Source organism: Lynx rufus, unplaced genomic scaffold (genome assembly GCF_022079265.1).
Source record: "Lynx rufus isolate CCGP_SWC_20201006 ecotype Redwood Valley unplaced genomic scaffold, mLynRuf1.p SCAF_9, whole genome shotgun sequence".
NCBI lineage: Eukaryota > Metazoa > Chordata > Mammalia > Carnivora > Felidae > Lynx > Lynx rufus.
The window spans coordinates 80,332,966-80,338,988 of NW_025814897.1; the positions used below are offsets into that span (position 1 = coordinate 80,332,966).

Sequence of the window (6,023 nt, forward strand, 5' to 3'; positions counted from 1 at the left end):
AGAATCTGGTACCTTGGGGGGCTCCGGCTTGATACAAGGGAGATCTTTAGAGGTAGGACAGATACGTGAAATTTAGGCTATCAAAAACTCTTCTGCACTCCGACCCAAATTTCAGCACCAGTTTTTTTCCATTTCACGTTTTAGGGTTGAAACATAAAGGAACCAGTGTCCAGAGGCAAGCGACACATGCCTCAAACTGCTGCCATCCTTAATTTCTTCATAAATTTCACTTAAAAGACCAAAACTCCCATTTCTCTTTTTAAATCGATTTCTGCCATCGGCCCGATGGCCAATTGCAAAGACTTCTATCTCCCAATGGACAGGAGAGACTCCTCATCTTCTTGGTCACGGTCAGGATGACCTGCATGTGGTCATCCACGCACCTGGTCACACAACTCTCCAGCTGCTGTTTCACCCGAAGGTCTTTACTTCCCGCATCTATTGAAGCTTTGGCTTTGTTATTTCAGTACACGGTACACCTGGCCAGGAAGCCCTGGAACTTCTCCAACTCACTGATCACCAGTGCCTGGGCTGAAGCCAGAGACGGGTGGCAGCGCTCCATGCACTGTTGTGCCTGATGCATGGACGCCCGGCTGTTCCCACAACAGTTGGCACTGCGCCGGAACATGAGGTCTGCATCTTCCGGGTGGCTTTCTCTCCAGACTCTTCACCACGGAGTCCACTGCCTCCTGCACCTGGAGCTGCTGCAGCTACGCCATGGCGACCTCGCGCTGAACCCCCTCCGTGCTGGCTCCCACTTGGACTCTGACCCAATCCATATTGCTTAAACACTACTAGATACTACTAGTAACATTGTATATAGTCAACAGCCATTTAGATTAACCAACCCATATACTTAGGATCTCTTCCTTGTTTGTTGTTGTTTTCTGTATCTCCGAATTTACACCTGACATCATGTTCCTTCACTGGAGGAATATTCTTTAGTATCTAACTTGGTGCAGGTTTGCTAATTTCAAGATATCTGTATATTTTGTTTTCTAAACATCTATTTTGTTTCTGAATGACATTTTCACTAAGTATGAAATTCTATGTAGGTAGATCTTTTCTTTAAGCATTATAAAAATACTATCAGACCCCTTGATTATGTTATAAAATCGTCTACAATTCTACCTGTTGCTCCTTTGAAAACAGCCTCCATTTATTTTCGGATTGCTTTTAAGAATAGTTCTGTCTTGTATTTACTGAAGTATCACTGTGAGTTTTAATGGATTATGTGCTGGATTTATTTATTTTTTGTAATTTGCATTATTTTATTTACAATTTTTTAATATTTCTATTTATAATCTTATTCTGTGGATTCTTATTTTACATCAAATTCAGGAATTTGTCAGCATGTATGTCTTGCTGTATTTATTTCCTATCCCCATGATCACTTCCCTCTTCACTAGGACTCAAATCACTTATGTTAGACACACTCACTATATATAACACTCTGTCTTTTAATTCTTTCTAATCACTACTCATCTAATAAAGACCCAGGGGCCTGTTATTGGGGGAAAAAAAATCTGCTAGAACTTTTACGCTAAATAAAAGTCCATGAATACTGTATATTTTTAGTCTCTATAATAACTGCTTTAATTACCAATTTGGTATATAATATTTCAAGTTCCCATTTATGTGATTATGTGTAATTCTCAAAATATACGTGGGATTTCTGTCTATATAAGTGTGTTTAGGGAATACTGAATAATTTCTTGGTTCAGCAAGTATCTCTAAGTGGTTTTTCTTTAATACTTGTAAAATAGTTTCTTAATAAAATCACAAGTTGATACAGCATCTTTTATACTACTTTTAGGATTCCTTTTAATTTCAAAACTTATTTTTCTATGGATATGAAACTAATGCCAATAGCTAAAATGATCTATTGCTATCTCATACCACACAATGAATTATCTAGAATGTTTTATATATGATATATATTCAAATGAATATTGGTAATTGAAAGCCATTCTTTAAAAGTATAAAGAATTTATAGGTTATTTTCTTCAATAAAGAGAGAGAAATTAGTTGCTGTGGCATGAGTTTAAAATCTATACCTCTGAGGGAAATTTAATGTGTTTTTTTACATTTATTTATTTTTGAGAGACAGAGAGAGATACAGAGCATGAGTTGGGGAGGGGCAGAGACAGAAAGGGTCACAGAATCTGAAGGAGGGTCCAGGCTCTGAGCTGTCAGCACAGAGCCCAAGGACACGGGGCTCAAACTCACAAACCGTGAGATCACGACCCGAGCTGAAGTCAGACACTTAAACAACTGAGCCACCCAGGCACCCCTGAGGGAAATTTAATTAAAACATTCCCTGGTTCTACTGCTCCTAAGCCCTTTACCCTCCACTGGCCCTTAATATGCACTTTGCCATATAGCCCATTTTCACCAGCCAGCATCTAATATCTGTAGTACAGATGTTGAGTGCTTATGTAAACACTGGGTTACGCCTTGCGCAGGGAGGATAGAAGCAGGGTTTAAGCCTTTCATCATGAGTGGATTGGATAATAACTAAGTTTACTTGTGTTCATGACATTCTGTAATTCAGTCAATCTGTAAAATCTGCTGAGTCAGGATGTTAAGGTCCATGGGGAATTTGGAATCTTTTTTCAGTAATAGACTCCCAGCTTCTTTATAAGTACCACTAGTTTACTAATTTGTGTTTATTGATTGCCTCTGCGTGTCCTGGGCTCTTACCCAGATGGTTGGGGATAATTCATGATTAATTAAGATTAAAACGAGCAAATATGGAAAGGGTTGACTTATAAAATCAAATAAAACTCTATGTAAATTGTGTTTGAAGTTTGTTTCCAGAGATTTAAAGTCTACAAATGCCAGTGTTGACGTTTTTATTAAATACTATTTTTAAAATGTGGATTTCTTCGTAGGTCAATAAAACTCTCAGTCTTCAAGAGTTTGTTTCTCAGCTTTTAGTTTTCTTCATTTTGTATAGAACATCATAGAACCAAAGGATTTTAAGAGCAGTTTGATTAAACGATTAAATTCTCTGATGAAAAAGGAATATCTAGAGAGGCGGAATGGGATGTATAACAAACTCAAAATTAGGTCATGGGATTTTGGATTTTGCCTTCTATAGTCTTTAAAACCTGGACTCTAACAATCAAATCTTTCCAAAGACGGACAGATTTAAACTTTTTAAAAATAGCGATTTGGGCCATTATTAAATCTCTCAAGCATAGTTTTTGGGCAGAGGCTATGTGTTCATTTTTCAGAGATGTGACACAAGTTTTAAGTATTTAATGAAGTAGATAGGGTTTGGGTTCAATTTAAATGATCTGTATAGTCCCAACCAAGGGTAAAAAGTTTTAACTCAGTAATTACCTAAAATCTCATGTACTTCTCATAATGCTAATTCTGAATTGATAAACATGAAGATCACTTTTTTAAGACATGGGGATTTGAGCCCCTTGTATTAAGTTTCTACCTTTATAATATTTGCCATTCGTTTACTAGTTAGCATTTTTAATTACCTTTTGTGTGTATCAGAATCCTACCTAGATCTATGATAATTACTGGTGATTACCTAAGCTTAGAGAAAAGCAAATATGGAGAATGTGATCTCTGGAAAGATATAGTTGTATCACTAACTATATTTGGAAAAATTCCTGTAGATGGGGAAGTTTGCAAATAACAGCGTTTAAGCATTTGACATATTTGTTCGGGTGTGCATAATTCAAGGACTGAAAAATAAATTCTGTAGAGGTAGGAGTTTTTCTCTGTTTTACTTAGATTTTTTTTTACATTTAAATTTTATTAGTGCATTCAATATTTTTCATTGAATGCCTCCTCTCTGCCGTAAAATAAATTTAAAACTGTCTATATTCTTATAGGTGACATACTAATCAGTTTCACTGATCAAAATGGGAAAGGATGTTAAGTTTTCTAACCATTCTCCGGGCACCTGGGTGGCTCAGTTGGTTAAGCGTCTGACTCTTGGTTTCGGTTCGGTCATGATCTCACAGTTTGTGAGATAAAGCCCTGCGTTGGGCTCTGCACTGATAGTGTGGAGCTTACTTGGGATTCTCTCTCTCTGCCTTGCTCTCTGCTCCTCTCCTGCTCTCTCTCAAAATAATTAAACTTAACTCTTTAACCATTTTCATTTATTTTGAGATAAAGGTCTCTGTAGGCATTGATACAGTGTATAGTGCAATTCATGCACCCATAATTCTTGGAAGGTTCTGACGATGTTGGGTGTGCTTTATTGACTTAACTTATTTTGTCCATTCTTTCTCTTCAAAAATTCCCTTCATTCTCTGCATTTACTTTGTTAATATTCCCTCCTTTGATTTGTTCTTGAAATATTTTTTTAAATGTAGCTTTTAGTCACCTGTCAGATATCAACAAAAATGTTACTTTTTCTTGTAATTAACTCCTCACCTTCTGTGTCATGCATACATTTTATTTATTTATTTATTTATTTATTTATTTATTTATTTATTTTGGTGATCAGAGAAAGAACATGTTTGGAGAAATTAGTAAGTCAAATAGACTTTCTATGAGGCCAGGAAGAAACTAAAATCTTTGTCTTCTTATAAATAAAGTTGATGTAAAATTGGAGAATCCAATTAAGCAAATTTTATTTCAAAATGTCAAGTTTAACTTCTGCCAGATCATAAGACACACCTGGCCAACTCTTTTGTCTTAAAAATAAATAAACAGACAAAAAAATAGACAAAATACTTATAATCTGAAGGGTTAACTGAGATAAGAATACCCCCAATGCTAATACCCCTAAAGCCTCACAAAGGTTACAGATTATTTATAAATTTTACAAAAAGTGTTAATGATGCTTTATAAGTGAAAAGACAGAAAAGGGAAAAAAGAAAAAATATGTATAGGTAAAAAGCTATAATTATCAAAATATTGGTTTCATTTTCATTGTTCTAAATAGTGTGAAGTATCCAAATATACATATGAATTAAATACAGTTCCTACTCTCAAGAAGAATATAATATGATAGATTAAAGTGAGTAAATGACTATAGCTGATATCATGGCACTAATCATTTAATACTCAGTTTGTGACAGATAAATACATTCTCACATAAGAATCAGAATAACTCTGTAAAGTAAGTGCTATTGTGCTCTATACATGCACACAGTACATATACATATATACATGTACTGAATATACACAGTACTCACTTCCCCCCTCCTTATGAATGAATGTTCTATGCTAATGTCAAACATGCTCCCTAATTTTCCAGCCTCTCTTGAAGTGAAATCTGACTGAAAATCTGCTAGTGGGAGTTAGTTGGAGTCTTGAAATTTTTGTTTTCTGATAAGGGGGCAGAGCCTTAGCTGGTACCTCGAATGCTGATGTGAAATATGGAGCTGCAGCAGCCATTTTATGACTAAGAACAAACCTGAGGAAAAGCTCCCTTTCACTACAGATTACAGAGAAGAAGCAGTGGAAGAGGTTGTATTCCTCCTGGCAATACGGAATAGTTGAACCAACAATTGTAAGGATTTCTGGTGAGAAAAATACACCAATATTTGTTTAAGTAGCTGTTTAGTTAAGTTTTGTTACTTGTACCTAAACACATTTCTAACAAATAAAATTTTATCTCATTGGTAGTATGTAGTTTACAGAGGCTATGTGACCCTAAGTGAAGAGCTTGAGAACTGAGTTGCCTCCAGAATTCAGGTTCCTTCATTGTACGTATTAAGCTAGAAGAAAATAAAGGAAAAAAGTATTATGTCAAGTACAGCAGATTAAGGAATGATCTTCAGAGACAATATGGTATGTGGACCATCTTCTAGTAGAATGACAATGCTCATTTTTAGAATGTTTTTCGTATATGAAGGTATTTAGTTAGGGCACAATCTTCATCATCCAGCAAGATTTAGAAAAAAAAATTCATTAATATTTGAAAAAACACATTAGAAATAATAAAAAATGTGCATAGTATATCTCTCTTAATTTGCCAAAAGTAAGCTATATTTCTTAGTGACTATCTAAACATTTTTTAAAACTTGGATACAAATTTTACTCTT

At 35.2% G+C, this 6,023-nt stretch overlaps 1 pseudogene; it reads right to left on the reverse strand.

Annotated features, from left to right (window-relative positions):
* Positions 1 to 259: 259 nt before the first annotated feature.
* On the reverse strand, positions 260 to 719 carry LOC124506001 (protein FAM136A-like; annotated as a pseudogene).
* Positions 720 to 6,023: the final 5,304 nt, after the last annotated feature.